An 18,720-nucleotide genomic window follows, 5' to 3' on the forward strand; every position below is an offset into this window, starting at 1 on the left:
TAAAAAGAAATTCGGTATACGTACTCAACATCTTTAGTCGTAGAGAATTACGTGTCGTAATTCAAGTTCGAAGAGATGTCAACGCTGCGCGACACGGGGGATACGTATCGCCATTTTATCGACTTGACTTTTATTTAGAAACTGATTACCTATGCAAGTAAGCTATAGTTTACAGACGACAACTTTGTTATTCACCCTTCGGTACTATCTCGGTACTGTCGTCGCGCGGTTTCGTCCGTTACGCGGTACACGGGACAACGGCAGGATAATTTTATTGCGAAGAGATCCATCATAGAAACGCCGATTCATAATTGAAGAAAATAATAACGTTGCCCGATGTTTACGGTGGTAACATCGCGACACGCGCCATGCTTTCAATATCGATCGTAACTACGCGTATGACACACACATAGGGTTCCTTTTTCCCGTATGATGTCAAATAAAATGTTCTACTGTTTAGCAATAGCCCTTACATCGAATTCAAGTTGTAAATATTTTGCAAACAATATAATTAGTCTCGGAAAATACATCATGAATACATTTGCCGAGACAATTTGAAACGATCGATCACGATTTGAGAGATGCCACGCGAGACGTCACGCTTGTAAAAATTTCATTCTGCAAGTATCCCCACTAGTCCTTCTTTCAATTTCGCGCGGCGTTCTGCCTAAAGTGTCGGAAGAAACGGTAATAGTCAATTAATGAATCGGCACGCAAGGAGGACCCAATCAGTCTCTCCACGAGCTATCTCACGTCTCTCGATACCGGTCAGCGATGCTCCGTGACGTGAAAACGCCACTCACAACCATCGTCGTTTCATCTCCTCCACCTTCATCTTCGCCGCTCTCATACGCAGACTATCGTCCGATCTATCGTCCTACTCTCTTTCATTCGTTTCCGTTTCGATGCCGTGTCCCTCTTCTCGCTCGCTGGTTTACGAAACTCGCGAGGGACTCCCGGAGCTCCTTCAGCCTTCTCCCCCCCTCCCCCCCTTACCAACGTCCGACCCGCTCGTTGTCTCGTGGTCCGAGCTGTTTTGTCCCGTCAGTCCCGGGCGCGCAATGCGATATCTATGGGTTTCTTTTGGGGCCTTGTGTCGAAGCCGCCATTATACCAGAGAGAGAGAGAAAGAGAGAAAGGTCCTCCCCTCGATTCCGCTGGCCCTCTCCCTTTGGTTCAAAGTATGGATACAGACCCGAAGTGTGGTTCACAGGGACGTCAGGCCACAACCGACGATGACGATGACGACGACGATGATGACGATGATGACTATGGCGGTGATGGCAGTGGCGGCAACGGGAATGACACGCGTATACGAATGCAGTGCTTCTAGGAGTGTTTTTCTCCGTTTGTTTTTTTTTTCTTTCTTTTTTTTGAGAAAGAGAATGTGTACGCCTCGTGCGTGAATCAGAAAGAGCGTAAAGGAGGTGGAGGGAAAGAAGAAGAAGAAGAAGGAGAGCACGCTAGAATCTTGTGCTCTCTAGTTGGACTATTCACGGCGGTACGCCGCTTCGAAAGGGATGAAAGGGTAGCGCGCGGTACCCACGGTGACTGTCCTCTCGTCGTCCCTTCGGACCCTCCTTTTGGCAGCGCGCGTGGAAAGAAAGGAAGAGGCTCGAGAGACAGAAGCGGCGGCGCTTTCTGTACACAAGAACTCCCTCCTGCCTGTTTCTCTGCCTCTCCGTCTTTAAGCAGCCTAATTATTGCCCTATCGACATAGATTTCTCAGATCGGATTACGCCGCGGTCCCTTAGATCGCCACCGCCGCGATTTAACGCCTAAAAGCACCCTCAAGAGAGATTCGCCAGACAAAACGTTCAGTTATATAGGAATAAAATAAAATCCTACGAGGATTTCACCAATAATACGATTATTCCTCGTGACGTAACAAGAGATTGTATATAACGTATACATTAAATATTTATATATTAATAACAAGCAAACGATATAAAAATAGTGCATCCCTTGGTGTAAAAAAATTGCAAAATAAAACTGAAATTTATCGAACTCGCCAACTACAATTAGCGCTTTGATAGCACGCGCCTCGTTTCACAAACAGGATATCACCTGAGAATGTCACAACAAATGAATCTGCGCGGAGAATCCCGCAAAATATTTGCCCAAGTCTGTCTCGTGAAAAATGGCCATTGGGCGGCGCTGAACGTGACAGGGCAATACGAGGGAACTCGTTTGGTCGTTCATCGGACATAATGTTGCCGTTTGCCGCTAACACATGAATATCCAAACGCACGACACTCATCGATAATTCAATATCTCACGTAACAGCGGCCTAGCCCGTCTCGGCCTCTTTTGTCGTGGTATGTCGCGCCGTAATGACGCGTCTCTCCTCCGTCGTGAAAATTTAATTGATCTGCTGAGACCTTCCCACATCCACGAAGGACGTGTGTACGTTACATTAATACGGGTTTCCACGGGCACCGGAAGTCATCGGTACGTCTATCATTTCCCTCTGTATGCTTAGACATTTACAATTTTAATTGCCCCCTACAAATGTAACTGCGTTCGAGAAAAGAGAGCCCTTAAGAGGTAAAGTACAAATGACACCAGAGGTCGAATTTACATAACATGACACAATACTCATATAAATTGCGACGACGATGATAAAACGATATTTAAATACACGTACTCACGCGGGATCCCTTCGAATGGGCCAGAAACAATCTTGTCATAGGTGTGCACGCGTGCGAAGGGAAAAGAAATGAGAATTTCAAAAGAGACACGATTTTACGACCCACGCGATGCAATCTTTTTTTTTTATTGGCGAATATGTACGTTATATGTAAATTTCGATGGGGGCGAAGGGGAGGACAGCGGTACGCCGAGGTTGATCGAAAATACGTGAAAAAAAAAGTCACTCGATATGGCGACCTGCCGAAGTTACTTACCTCGCGTGGCCAATAGTTTGCGAAGCAAACGTCGTTCAGCTATAGACGTGCTCCAGTTCAAGTCGCGGAATTCGCGCGGACGAACGAGGACACGACGACGGACTATGGCGAGTCCAGCCGCCAGTGGGTTTAGTCTCATTGTGAACAACTGAACTTTGCGAATGGCGGAATCGACGAAACGATTTGCTCGTCGGGTTGTTCGAATCTAGAGCAGAATTTTGGCGCGGAGTTCCGCGCATCGCGAAAGTGCGCGCATAGCTGCGCGTTTCTGATTCAGATCGTGATAACAACCGCAATAATAGCAGCACCGCTGCGAGAGCATTCAATTATTCAAAAATCTAGAATAGTTGCAGTAAGCGTGTACTACTTTTCGGCTGAATCTACACGTATTTGTTTTATACCGATGCTTCTTAGCAACTTCTTATCGACGCAATTATATGCGCGCATATATAAAGCTACTAAAGATAGTAATTTAAATATTATTTCTACAAAAGTTTCGCTTAGTATAATAGTTTCTTAGTTTTACTGCACGCTCTGCACGGACTTGCCAACTTCTAACAAAAGGTAATCTAAAGAGCAAAACTGTAACGTAATGCGAGGTATCAATTGTCAAGGCGACTAAGTTCTCGTTCTTTTGCATTTTGTAAGAAAGACTTTCGTACTTACGTCGATAATCTTTTTTTGTGTGCTAAATCCAACACGTGGGAGAAACAAGGATGCGTTGTGAGCTTCGTGGCGGGTTGTATTTTAAATAACGTGTTTGTAAGTTTGCCAAAGTTTAGCAGGTTTACCGTTGTCCGTTTCGTAGCGAGGATTGCCGTCCATTTGCAGGTTTGCGATACATCCGTTTAAACCCTTTCCACTTACACGGCTAGAACCTCATCTATAGCCTCCGTACGCGTACGGAGAACGACGCGGACGTGCGCTCTCGGCATCTAAATAAATTAAAGAGTCTCTCCATTCGCAGTGCTCTCCGCCAATCGAACCGGCGCGTACTGTCAGTGCGAGGAATTCTGTCCCTATACATACCGTGAGAGAAAATGCCAATGGTTGAAGTCACTGCGGCGAGCGCTGTGTCTCTTTCGAATCGTTTAATCGTTTGATAGCTAAGCACGTTAAATAATTTTTCGCTTGTCGTTATTTTCATTCTTAGCTCTGAATAAAAAAACTCTACCTTGCCTGAAAATACTATAGCTATAGAAAATCTTTCGCGAAGCTACCGTGCAGCTAAAGTGAGAAATGGAACGTTGAAATTTCTTATGGAGATAATAAGAATCGAAAGCCCACGAAAAGTTATATCCAGAATCAAGACACGGGACGAGTCACATCACGGTGGCCACTAAAACCGTTGCGCGCGCACTCGAATTTGCTCGGGAGGAACTTCACTTACATTTTCCTTATTACTAGAATGTCGACGATTCTTATACTTACAACGTACACGTTTTACCTCGGTACGAAAAGCGAAAAGCGGACCGGTCGCGAAGCGAGGAGAAACTCGCGAAGGAAAAAGCCCGGACGCGGCGCAGGGGCACACACCGCGTCGTAAAGAGAGATCCCGAAATACGATCTCCCTCGCGCCGCTTGTGAAAACGTAGGAAAAGATGGAGGAAACTATGAAATTCCGGCCATTCTTCGCTCGACAATAGGACGCACGGGGATATATATTTCGGAAATTCCCAATGGCACACGCGTGCACCACCGTCGGTATAAAAGGGGGTCGCGGAAGGGCGGATAGAGAAGGCAGGAGGGCTGGCTTCGCTTCCATTATGAGCGACGCGTTTTTTTTCTCTCCGAGGGTGGGTTTTCTAGCGTCGTGCCCAGCCGTACGTGTATTAGCGCGAAGCGTTTTGTGCCGTCGTGTGCGAAGGGGCCTTTTCTTCGGGACAGCTCGGCCAAAAACCACCCCTGAGGTGAGCACCAATGGAAATTCGACCGACCGCCTCCCCGAGCCCGCGCGGCGCGGCGCGGCGCGGCGGCGCGGTATCCTCGGAATCGGTCGGAAACTCGACCTCTCGATTTATATCGCGTCATAAAAGCGCGTCAGCGTACTGCGCCGATGACGCGATCGATATCGTAAATATTTAATTAATAGTTGCGAGCGATTATCACGCCGGGATTATTCTACACTCGAATTAATGCTTCGCGGACAGTCGCCAGTAGCCGTAGTAAAGTCCAAAAGAATTATTATTTTATATTTTATATTTTAATACCAATATATATCATATATATTAATGATTATGTCTCTTGCATCGCTTTATAGCTTTATGAAATACATTAATGACATTTTTCTCGCGACGGTAATTAATGTCTACACGAGAGTTACATGCGGGGAAATCGTGGAATAAAAGAGATTGTAAAAAAATGTCAAGTTTTCAGAATCTCCACATTTTTTTTACAATTTAAAGTCTCTTTAAACTGTATATAACTGTCATATCGATTTTCCTCACATTAATTACCGTTGCGAGAAAAATATCATTCATGTATTATATAAGCGATATAAGTATATAAGCCATAATTATTATTATTATTTCGCTTAAGCGGCGCGAGAGACATGACCACTAACGATCATTGCGGCATTATCACAATATGTGGAGTTTATCATTATTCGATTATCGCTCGTCAACTTTTATTTCTTTATCGGTATATTTCACTGTGCCTGAATATAGACTGATATTTTATTTGTAAGTTTTTACAGATAAATGTTATTTAATCAGTATTAACATTAATACCGTTACTACATAAACCGTGAAGAATGTCAATTACCAATAATATTTCTGCAAGACATTGGTGAAGAATGTTTGATGAAAAGCGTGCTTAGACAATAGAATCGGTGAAAAATCCGTCTACCATTTTTTATCGATACCATCGAACATATTCAAGCCGAGCCGCGCATTGTGAGCCGAGAGGTGAGATTTGTGTTACGCGCTCGCATTTAATTAATGCCGAAAACTCCGGCACGATACAACGCGAACGAGCAATTTTTTCGGCCGCGTTCGCAGAGTCGCGAGATTCGCAAAGTTCCGCGAGTACCGCGGTTTTGCCGGCATTCGCGAGCGACGCGTGAATATTTCATGGAAATTATAAATTACACGGCACGCGTGGAATGCCCGGATGGGGGCCGGCCGCTGCGGATCGCATCAAATTTCTGACGTACAATCGATGTCAGTCGACATTTCCTCGCGACCACCACCGCGGAAAACGCGAAATTTCAATCGCATTCAAATAATTATTCGCGATCCGTTTTCGACGCTCAAAACACCGTGAATTCGCGCAATAAAATTGTCGTTAATTGCTGTCAATGATCAGTATAGCAGGTCGAATTGTTGGAATTTTCATTCTCTGTTTTTGTTACTTTCGGATAATAAATGCGTGACGTCGCCGCGTCGGTGCGGCGAAGTAGTTGGGCATGTATACACACGTGAGCTTTTGTTTCGTGTATTTCAAGTATATGCATATATGCACGTATATACTTTTCCGACGTCCGAGGATTTCCCTTGCCACCGGCTTCAAACGTAGTACGCTCGCCGAATGTAAACAGACGCGCCTTCGGGATTACTTCCAAACCCCCGCATCGCCGCTTTCGTCGGATTAATCTCGAATACATTTTAATTTTCGTGGGGTAATTACTTTTACAATACGCGCACATAACGTAAAATTTTAACACTCTGAATTAATCAACTCGGCACATGCAAATTAGTTTCTCCAATTCTTCAATGTTTCATTTTTTTCTTTTACATATTTTCGATATTTTTAATATTGCTTCAGAAACAAATGTAACATTGTTCTCTCGTAAAAGAATACAATATATGAAAGATCAATCTTTTTCTCTTTCTGATAAAATAAATATTAATTTATCATTTTTTTGTGACATCTGAAAAAATGTAACTTGTATAGCGACTTATAGAATATTTTTTAGACGCGCACTTATAGAATATTTTCCATCCTTGTTGCGCTAAACTTCGCTCGTGCTTCAGGTTGTCAAGCATTACATTAAGTCCGACAATGTAATTTTAAATTTCGAAAGTACGTTCACGCAGCAAATATATATCTGGGCCGTGTGCGTAGTGTCGCGTAGAATCTCTCCCCCTTTTCCGCACATGCAACACCGCTACTGTGCAACAACCCCTTATTATCCCGGGCACTCCTACCGCGATACATAACTGCCATTCGCATTATAACCTGCACCTCGGCCATTGTGCAGCCGTAGCCTGTGTTTCCACGGCTCTTCTTCGACGTCTGTCATTAATTCAGCTTTACTCCGTTGACGTGTACCTCCGTATCATTATACCGCGCGCATACTCTCAGAGCAGGAAGGAGCACGGAACAGGCAATTCAGAATGTCGGAAAGAGCACGGGAAATCGACACCGGGAATTTCATTAACCTTAGACCAGATCCGTATTAATTGACGTGCTGCGCGAGATTCGCATTTGCATTCAACGTTCGGTGAGCGCTTTTTCCCTGACACTGATATTAAACAGCAGATGTTAAAAAAAAAAAAAAAAACTAAGTATGTAAGATACATCTCTCTTCACGATTTAAAATCTCTCTGCGCGGATATTCTCCTTGAATTACAGTCATTCGTGTAAATTGCATGATCTTTGACCAATTTTACGCTGAAATCCGGCTCTTTCTTTTTTTTTATTCGATTTCTTTAAAACATGCGATTGGATTACTTCGCACAAATTACTATACATTCTGTCTGATAAACGAGAACGAGAAGTTCCGTTAATTTGGCAACGGCAACCGAGCTGCTTGCGAGCGTCGACTAACGTTTTCTGGACGCCGATGGGGGAAGATTTAAACGGTAGGTTGTGTGGACAACCCAGAAAATTAGTCACATCCGCATTCAGCGCTAAATCGTTCCCGTGTTCTGCTCTTCCTATTGTCGCTGGCTCCTCGACTGTGAAACTTTTGTTGAGGTTTCGCCCGAGGGTTTTCCGCGGAATTCGTGGCCGGCAAAACGACGACGAGTGTCCGCCCGTCCGAGTTCTTGGCCCAATGAGATCTCGGCATCAAATAATGTCACGTTCAAGACATCGAGTCGAGAAGATAAAAGTAATCGCGCGATCTAATTTTGTGTCGCGCCCAGCTTTTTACCGCACACAAAAACGCAGTAGAAATCGGAATAGGTGACGATTTAATCGAAACTGAATAGCTGTTTTTTGAATTTCAAGATTAAGGTTGAACGCAAAAAGAAAATTGTCATTGTTATTTGTGAAATTAAGCTACAGGTTGACATAAAGTTTTCCATTGGGAAATTTACTCTCGGTATACCAGCACACGTTTAAGAAAAGAGAATTGGGTCACTATTTCTGTGCGTCTCTCTCTCTCTCTCTCTCTCTCTCTCCCTCTCTCTCTTCGCTTGTAAAACCCGCAAAGAAACGCAACGTCAGACGCGAGTTCACGGAAATCGCGGAGAGGGAGAGAGAGGGGTGGGGGAAGAGGGAGGAATAAAAAATATTCAAGAATTCTCCGTCGAATCTCGCGGACTCTGAATCTTCTCGCGCGACGGAATCCAAGAGAAAAAAAGCAACGCGGACAAAACGCAGAGTGGAATGGGATGCGAGGGGACAAGATCTTTGGGGTTGGTTTTTACGCACGAACTACATCCCGATACCGGGGATGAAGGAGGAAACATCGATCCCGGGGTAACCCATACGCGGCCGCATACACCTATACGCACACACGTGAGCGCACGAGTACGCGTCGCGAGCGCTCCTTCGGGGGCGAGAACGTTCTGTATAAAGGGGGATGAAGTCTTATGGGGTTGCGTCTTTATGTGAAAGCATTCCGCAGGTTCTCATACCGGTCTACGAATTCTGGTAAGCGCCCTTTCGTCTCTCGACGCCCGGAATTCTTTCTTGTTCTTCGGTTTTAAGTTGTTCTACGCGACGAACAAAGCATAAAACGTTAAAGCGATGTGAACAAATTATTTAGACAATTTTATTAAAAAAAAATTTTTTTAATTAGATTCTCTGGAATCTTATACTTGCGTTAATATCGTAAAATGTAAGGTGGATATAAAGTGGAAAATATTTAATAAACTTTAAGAAATTTGAATATCATTGATTTGGCCATTCAAAACTTAAAGTTTCTTATTCTCAACATTGTAACATCGCTTTTTAATTAGAAATTACTGAAGAAATGTTCATTTGATACTATCGCAGGCGAAAGAGTCAAAAGATATTTCTCATAGTTATAGATTGTGTACATTTCATAAAACGTCATTAACATGTTGACGTCGTAGGCGCGTTCTCGTAAAGTTCGGACGCGGATGTCTCAATCATCTTTGAGGAAATGAGTTTGGTCGTGGTCACGTGACTTTGTCCGCGAAACTAAAACCGCAGAGATTATTAATTCCCGTATAACAGTGATTACGGATCCAGAACCAATATCATTATGGCTCTCGTGGCCTTCCCTCTCTCTGACTCTCTCTCTCTTTCTCTCTGTCTCTCCCTAGGCCACCTACGGTCAATCCTCTAATACTCGCTGACCACAGCTGCGCACGCACACTCGCCCTCACGAACACGCGCGCGCTGCTTTATTTATCCCTTTTACCAGGGCCTGCCTGGCCCTGGCGCCAGGATAGGAGGGCTCAGCCCTGTGAAACTCCCTCGAGAGAACTTTAGCCCTGTGGAAAAGACGGCCGTTCGTGGCTGATATTCTTTCGCGTTTCTCTTGCGCATTCGCGTTTCCCCGCTTTTCCATTTTCTTCCTATTTCGCGGGATTGGGAATTCCCGCAGTGGAACGTCGCGTCGTACTCCAGGTCGCAAATATTATATGTGAAACACGCTTCATTTCGTTGCTTCTTTTGCGTGAAGACTAATGGCAATTAATCGAGTTCTATCGTTCTAGCGATTGCTGAACTTTTGTGAAATTCTCGAAGCTTTGTTGACGTCGGTCGGTCGCCTATCTCCTCGATACGTTCATCTCTTGTTTTTTATCTTAATGCCGTTCCTCGCAAAAAGGGAAGAAGCCAACGCGAGGTCAAAGGTCGGGACCTCGTCAGACACTTCGAGAAAAGGCACGAAGAGAGAAGCATCGTGGCGAAGGTGGTGTGCAGGACGAGCAAAGTTTCACTCCGAGGAATCTCCGTGCTATCTCTTATGAGACACAGTCACGACAGTTCGTACTTTTCCTGAGTTACTGTTCTCTCGGAATTATTAGAACCATTGCTCATGTACGAGCTAGAAAGAGAGAGAGAGAGAAGAGAGAGAGAAAGAGAGAAAAGCAGGGTCAGTCGGGGTAATTGTGACGGTGAAGCAAACGCGACGTTCCACTAATTCTTAGTAAACAGTAAAATTAACAATCACATCGAGTTATCCTGAAATGATAACTATTTAATTTACTTCATTCAAAAAGCATTACAATAATAAATCGTATAAAATAGATAATAACTAAATTTACGAAAAAATTTAATGATTAAGAGTGAAATATCATTTCACCTTTATCGGTCCATTATCTAATCATCTTATGGTAATCAACGTCATTAGAGGCACCGCACATGATCGCTTCGAGAGTGTAGTAAAAAAGCAAATTGTCTCGACCTTAGCCGGGACTTTTTCTACCTTGGGAACACAGACTATATACTCCCTAAAATAATGGAGCTCCGGAATAATTCAGCGAGGCGATTACATTCGCGCTACAGCTAAGGCTACAGCTTTCGCGTTATTACAGCAATCGCTCGCGCATCTCGATGAAAGAGATGCATCGTTCCCACGATTGCGCGAGCAATGGAAATATTATAGAAGAATGTTTAATGTTCAATGTTAGAAGAAGCTGAGCGAGAGGGAGAGAGAGAGAGAGAGAGAGAGAGAGAAAGAGAGAGATAATCGATTTCAGATGCAACGGCATGGAAGTGATGCGGTCGCTCTCTAGTTTTCGAGTATTCACCGGCGTCTGATACCGCGCTAATTCCACGCAATCGGCCGACGAGTCATCAAGCCGTCGATCTCTCCTGTGGCGATGATGGTGCTGTTGCGAGGGTGAATAGGATTTCCCGGGCTGCTTGTTGGAGCACGGTATTCTCATGGCTCTCTAGCATAGCTACGAAGCTCTTGGCTTCTCCCTTTTATCTCTTCTCTCTCTTTCTCTTTCCATCTTTCTTTCTTTCTACCTTCTCCATTTCTTTTTTCTCCCTCGCGCACGGTTAGGAGCGTTGGCCATGGCGCCACTATACGCAGAAGAGAATCGAACCCCTCGGTTGCACTGAGAATGAACGAACGAACGAACGAACGAACGAACGAACGAACGAAAGTGCGCTTGGCGGTCGTTTTTTAAAAATAAAATGGCGGCCGCGCCGGCCGACGTCGCACAGGGACGAAGAAGCGAGAAGAGAGACGCGAGGGGCCCCGGGGTCCGAGTGGGAGGAGGGACGAGAGAGACGCGAAGGGAGACCGTTGCGGCGGTAGATGGAGCCGAGGAGGACCACCGGAGAGCCGTTCTGCGATTAGACTTACAAAACAAACGGCCCGGCGGTCCGGACCACGCAGACCAATGGCGTAGCACGCTGATCCCGACAAGGGACACGAGATAATTGGATCAAGACCCGGCGAGTACGAGCCGCGCGAGCGGAGCGCCTCGTAATTTTCGATTGGTCGCGGGTCAACGACCTTGACTCTACCGATACGCCAACGCGAATTCTTCACCGTAGCCCTTGTCATTTACGTTGCCGCGTTTCGTCGCCGCGCCGCGCGTCGAGCACAATGTCCGGGAACGATAACGAGAGGGTTTTTCTCTAGTTTTCGAGAGGCTACAAACCAAATTATTAAGATAAAGAAGAAAAAAAGATGTCTCTTGAAAAAAAAATATACTACCATAGTATTCTTGAGAAACGCAGCGTGAAATTTTCAGCTAACGATGCTTCGCAAACGTTCGAGTCTCGGCGGAAAATTGCGGAGACAAGAGCGACGAAAGGCGGCGGTATCGCATGGAAAGTGGCACGGCGCGATCGTCGTCGACGGCATATGCGAGGGGCGGCAGAGAGCAGGGTGTCCACCTCCTAGAAACGTGTAGCCTCTACCCTCTATTGATCGAACGGTCTGCCCTGGGCTTCACTGGAGTGGACTGGACACACCAGCAACCCCTAACCGTCGCACCATCTCGCAGACCCCCACCCCCATTCCGCCTTATATACGTAAGAATATATGTATGTGTATGTGTACATGTGTGAGCGCGCACATGAGACGAGAGAGAGAGAGAGCTCGGCAGCCAAAAGACGCCCCAAAATGCTGCGCCCAGAGGAGGATGGTCATCCCGGGGGTGGCTCGTACGATTTCGACGTGTATCTCGAGAAGGCTTTTCCCCGTGTGAGTGTTCTACGTGTTGGTGGTGTATGTACGAAGCCTTATTGGACACTGGATATTGAGCGAAGGTGATCGCCCGGAAGGTGAACGGCTGGAGTGCCCACGAATATGAAATTTTCATACATGATTTCGATCGTTAAACGAACCGTGCCCCGAATTCTATCATCTATTTCTCGCAGGTAGACGAACAATTCGACGAGAAGAACTTGTGTCTTAGAAAATACAGAGGCCAGAAGAAAAAAGAAAATTGTGTTTTTTTTTACATTTGAAACTATATCTATCTATTCGCTGTATATAAATCAAAAGTGCATATAGATAAAATGCATTAAGTAGATTCCAACTTCTTCAACGTCATTTTTCCGCAGTTCTCTTTTGCACTCGACTTGCATTTATTAAAATGACAAGTTCGCTCTCCAGTGTCCAAGGTGGACAATTCCAAGGTGGACAATTTATACGATGAAATCCTGAAATCCGAAGACTTCGCATTGTAAAACGAAAAACGAATCTTCGACTACGTCCAACGTGCTTGCGAAATTGCATCGCCTCGACATAGTGATTTCTACGATAGTGATTTCTACGTGCCGTGCTGCCAGTCGTTTCGAATAATTCCCGATTCGCTTGGCGGGATTCGTCCTTAAGATCGAAAGAATCTTCCGTGGAAGCGATTTCGAAGTACGACTTCCGGGAACCGTATTTACCGGTCGAGGATGAGGGACAAGAGGACGGGGAAACGAAAGCAAAAACATCAACCGCCTCTATCACAGCGAGACGGAATTTTTATAGCACGCCTTTACGAGCCGTCTTAACCGATTAATCGTTCGGTGATGCGTCGTTACTAACATGTATGTTACGGATCACGAAAATCATTTCAAGATATAAAACATTATTTTTTTTAAACTAAACTATGAATAAATAACAACGTTGAAAAAAATAATAATTATATCGAGTATTATACTGCATCATGAGATATTCAAGAATTTCATATTATCATTCGCACAGGTACATCTTCTGTCGTCCGTTTCAATTACCGCACCATAAATCACCGTCACCATTTATATGAGTTTATCGCCGTTGGACAAATATCTTTGATTTTACATCGACGAAACAATAGCAGCGTGACCGCTAACGAGTGTCTCTTTGAAATGCCTCTGTCGGGGCACAGCTGGAAGCGATAGTTGAAGTATCTCGGTTTCCGTGCTCGACTTTCATCGGTCAGGAATTTGCATTCGCGATAGTCTCGCTCGAGGAGCGCGCGAATCGCGGATCGCGATTCAACGTAAGTAGCCGTGCACATTGTGTGATGCAACCTCGGCGCATTATAGCCGTGTACGGGTGAGCATTCCGCGCTCATACGCGAGTAAAATAATGGCGCGCGCGCGCGATCGCGTTGTCTCTCTCAAGTTCTTTATGATACCACTCCCGTTCTTGCCGCATTAAACAATAACGAGTGCAACGACAGGCGAGCACCCCGTTAATCCGCGCGGACACGTTTGCGATCGCGGCCGATTAGCCGCGTCGTGAGACGCGGTAGTAATGAATCGGCAGCGAGCATGCGAGCGAGATACATTTCGATAATATCAGAATCTGGCGATATCTCCTTTTTAGATACCGACGCCGCATATTTGATATCTATTAAATATATTAATCGTATAAAAAAAAAGGTAAATTACAGCGTTAATTGATTTTCTAATAATTCAAGAGTTCAAATTAATTTTCAAGTGCAAGTCCTTCAGAAATCTGCAAGTTAAGGTGTCCTGAATCAATGGATCAAACTACCTGCGAAATAAAGGAAAAAAACGATACTTCGGTAAGCATCCCTAGACGGTACTCGCGAGTAAATGGCTCGGCTGTCTGCGGTGAACCATTCGTGATACGAGTTGTCGTGACTGCGCTTGATAGCATTCGAGTGAAAAGCTATCCCGAATCCACGGAGTCGTATTTACATGGTAAAGCCGTACAGACTGAGGTTTCGTGTTTGAATTTAAGTAGCCGTTGAGTATCGATTACGGTGAGCCTGTACATTTGTTTTAACGTCGAACGTAATAGTCGTTTAAAGTAAGGGCGCGCGGCGGAAAGCGCGCCCATGTCGTAAAATCGCGAACGATAGGCTCGTCGTCCTTATCGTCGTCGTCGTCGTCGTCGTCGTCGTCGTCGTCGTCGTCGTCGTCGCAAATCGATACGGTGTGGCGCGCTATTTTGTTTACAAAGCGTTCGAAATAGCTGTCTAATAATCCCGCCTTGTGATTCGCGAAAGGCAAAAGTTTTTCCCTCGGAAAAACGAGTGCGCGGCATGGAGAGCTTTTTATAGATCGTGTATACGTGAAACTACGAGCTCTCTCCTGTGTAGATTTGGAAAGTTTAAAATTCAAGATTCTCGACGTAGTTATATTTCCCCCTTTTTATTATACAATCGCGCGGTTATAGATGCGTGTACGCACGCCGCGAGGGACGTGGGTTTACATCCTCCCGAGAGCTTAATGACTCCTATAGATTTAAAGTTGTGCCAAGTTTTTTTTTTGTTGGCTATACCACACGTCGAGCGGTGCGTAGATTTTTACCGCGGTTGTATGGATACAAAGATCAACATGTGTGACTTTTCAAAAGAAGTAGAATGACCGAATGAAATATTTATTCAGAGTGCCATCGATCCCTCGAGAAATTAAAAAGATATAGGTACACTCTTAAAAAAAAGTCCCCTCTGTAATCTTTCTGAAAATGCCGCGAAAGAAATATTTTACATCGATCTCGGGATGCTTCGCCTGCGACAGTACGTTTAAGTAAGCGAAAAGAGAGAAACTGCTACACCTTAAAAGCGCTTGTAACCGATTCGACGTAGATTAACACGCACCCGCCGGGCGTCTCTCTCTCGCGGGTAAAGCGCGCGTGTGGCGAAACAGCGTAGATACAATATGTGCGCCGAGTGTACTTTAACGTGTACCGAAGTTACATCGCTATATGGCCGGGTCCAAGCTAGCTCGCCATTAGAGGCAGACCATGCGCACCTAACCGATGCGAGCGCATTGTCCTGTGGGCGACACGGCCGTTATTGAATCGCCGTCGAGTTATGTGAGAGAATGTCGTCTCTCTCTCTCTCTCTCTCTCTCTCTCTCTCTCTCTTTCTCTGTCTCTCTCTCTTTCATTCCCGGGATCCAGCGGCAAGCGCAGCTCGCCTACCGGCGTGTGTTCGCGCGCATGTGACGCGCGGTCGGCGCATAAAATACACACGCACGCATAACCGCGTTACTACCGGCCGCGCGTGTAACTATGCGTCGCGCCGGTCGTTCCCCGTCTGTCGTGTCCCGCGTTCGTGCGCGATGAAAAATTAGGCAGATACGGCTTGGCTCGCGTCGCTCGCTCGCTCAGGTCGCCGTGCATCGCTCGAAGCATAATCGCATCGCCACCAATGCGCCGCGCTCGAGCCCTCTCTCTCTCTCTCTCTCTCTCTCTCAGACCTGTCTCCAGAATTAATATGGAATATTGCAAACACGTATAAAAAAAACCTAGTCCATAGCACGTGTAACGCACAGTGACATTATCGCATGGAGAAAGTCGGCCTACGCGCGGCGCTATCAATTTACGACCATTCACGATATTTGCTAAGCGATTGGTCGGGCTGAACTTTGGTCTTTCCATTATTCCTTCTGCTTTTCTCTCTTTCGATCATACGGACTATTTTCCTCGCGCGTGGGGGGGAATCGATGCGTGCCCATGTGCGTGTCTATGAAGACGTTCCCTTTGAGGGGTAGAACATCGCGTTCTCCCTCATGTTTATATGTGTCGGAGCAGACCGAAGCACTCTCCGATCCTTGGAATGGAAGATGCTAGGCGTCCCTCCGAGGCGCCTTTCCCGTCATCTATCACCCCCTGCTGGCCCACCCCCTTAATGTCGCGAACGAGGTCGCAGTTACGTGGAGCGGGGCGGGCGAGCGAGGGTGGAATCCGACGGCGACTACGACTCGGGATCGCGAGTCGAGAGGGGGACTTATCAGAGCGTAGAGGACACTCTCGGCTTTCGCGGCAAGGAGACGTCGCGGAAGGAGTAATAATTCGGCGCGCTACGCTTTTTACACGCCGGATATTTTTCCGCGCGAGAAAGGTCGCGAGGATTGATGGAGTCTGCTGCTTTTGACGCGACTCGGTGATCTTGACCTTTGACTCGTTTTACCGGCGCTAACGTGCAAAAGTGGTAATCTACGCGTGACGACAATGCGATCGGGGTTATCAATCGCGACAGGTTTCTATAGAAAAATAAAGCGCATCATCCATTTTCCTCCTATATAAATACCGCTTGAAATATATCGCGTGACGGTTTCAACGGTTTTCCTGAAATATCATCTCGGAACATAATATCGGCTCCGACTTCGCTTTGTCGCTCGATACCTGCTTACTCCAAAGTCATTGTATCGCGAGTAAATATCGACGTTCGGTGCTCGCTCGCGGAGAATTGAAAGACAAATAGCGATACACAAGGCCGCTCCGATTCATTATCGCGTTCGATTTCTATCTCGTTTGCCGATACAATATTTCATCGGGGAAATGGCGGCGACAATTAGATGCCGTTTGCACCTTTTGAGATTTATGTGGAAAGACGATTGTCGCACGAAACGAAATTATTTATATAATATAATAATTTTTTAAAAGTTATCATTGATACAATTATTTTAATTAATTTAAAAAAAAATGATGAATCTCAAACCAGCGTTTAAGAGTGATATTTAATTTCACGAGCTGCTGTTATCGATTATAAGACGCAGGGTGTGTAACAACGTCGAGAGTTGGCGAATAGTCGCTACGTACGGTGTGTCACCCGCAAAGCTCGCCGGAAGCATCCAACCGACTTTATTCCGACGCACGAAAACAACCCCCCCGTCAACGTTTCTGTCACTCTCAGCCGTTTCATTACGGATTCGTACATACGAACGCGTTTTCCGTAACGAAAGACTCGTAACCCGAACAATTTTGAATCGCTTCGTAATTCCCTGCAACCGTAACTTTTAAACAACGAAATGATTTATTCGGAAAACGTTTGCATCTCGTTGAGAAATTGTACGCTATTATCGCTTTAAATATACAAAAGTGATTCGCCGTATTTTCCTAATCTGTATACTTTTAAAAAGAAAACGACACGTCTCACGAAAAGAAATATGTGCGCGCGACATGTGTGAAAAAAATTATATTCATTATCTCTCTATTCGCGCGAATCAAAGTGTCAGTGAAAAGATTTGCATCTTTTGATCCCCTAATAAGCGTTGTGGGCCTGAATTCGCAGGCATGGCGAACAGCGTGGAACGCGAGAGGAGGAACGGTTTGGGCGCGCGTGTGGGTGCCACACTTACGTATACACGCGCGCAAGTCGCGTAGCTCGGCGAAAAGAGGGCCAAAAAAACTACGGGCTGTTCTCGGGCGGTCGGTCAAATGTTTAAACAAACGAGCAATTATCTTAACTCGATCTGGGATCTCCGGGGTGTTCCAGCCCTCAAAAGTATCGCCCTCCTTCTCCCACCTCTCCGTCGCTATTTGGGTCCTTCTGTGTCCTCTCGCGTTCCGTCTGTCTCTTTTCTTCCTTCGTTTTTCGGGGCCCCCGCCGAAGATGTCGTCGGCCGGGCTCCACGTAAAAAGCACAAGACGCGCATTTCATTCGCTGCCCGGTCATTTTGAGTCCCGGTTCCCCTTTATGTCCGCCGATTCCGATCGGCAACCCTTTTTGACTCTCTCTCTCTCTCTCTCTCTTTCTGTATCTGTTCCATGTAATTCCTTCGATCCTCGCCATTGCGTAACGACGGGGTGCGTTCGCGACACGCGCCTACTTTGATTCAGCTCGAAGTGATTCTACAAAAATTCGAGACAAGCAGATTAAATGAGTTATATCACTATTGTGCTATATGCAGAAATCTGTTATTTAAAATTTCAGCAAAAGCCTAGAGAATTCCTTGTTATGAGTTACATAAGTCATAAGTCTCGATATCGAATGCGATACAGCTTACGTATAAATAGTTTTACGTAAACATTCCTTTTTTTTTTACTTATGTATGCTTATGCAACAATAAAAGTATTATAAAAAGAAAAATATTAAATCTTTCTGTCTCTTCTCTCTCTTTTTTCCTCCTTTATCCTAATTAATTGTTTATACAACTTTTAATCTTGATATTACATACGGCTTGAACCAATGTTGCGATAAATTGCGAGTTTCTCTCTCTCTCTCTCTCTCTCGAGAGAGAGAGAGAGAGAGAGAGAGAGAGAGAGAGAGTTTATACAGCCTGCAAAACAGAGTTGTAAAGTTCCGTACGTAAACACATGTAAACATTTATAGTTCACAAGATCAAGGATCGTCTATCAAAGCGGGCGGCGCTTCGTCTGGATGCATTTCGACCGAGGCAAATTAAAGGATAACTCGCGTAACTGGACCCGCAACCAACCGTCGCATCCTTTCGACGAGGTCCTAGATCAGGCGGCTGATCCTCGCACGCTTCGCTACATCGAAGAGGATACGCCGGAGGATACCTAATG

The 18,720-nt window shown here is 45.5% G+C and overlaps 1 long non-coding RNA gene across 2 annotated transcripts in view; it reads right to left on the minus strand.

Annotated features, from left to right (window-relative positions):
• Positions 1 to 18,720, minus strand: part of LOC113003196 — a 53,233-nt gene that overhangs the window by 5,281 nt on the left and 29,232 nt on the right. The window contains exon 1 of one of the 2 annotated variants that reach the window (XR_005575700.1): positions 3,573 to 4,812. The exons of the other annotated variant lie outside the window; for it this stretch is intronic. This is a non-coding gene — a long non-coding RNA (uncharacterized LOC113003196). Of the gene's footprint in view, positions 1 to 3,572; positions 4,813 to 18,720 lie in introns of those variants that run through there. 2 annotated transcript variants of the gene reach the window in all.

Source organism: Solenopsis invicta, chromosome 10 (assembly GCF_016802725.1).
Source record: "Solenopsis invicta isolate M01_SB chromosome 10, UNIL_Sinv_3.0, whole genome shotgun sequence".
In the NCBI taxonomy this organism is placed as follows: Eukaryota; Metazoa; Arthropoda; class Insecta; order Hymenoptera; family Formicidae; genus Solenopsis; species Solenopsis invicta.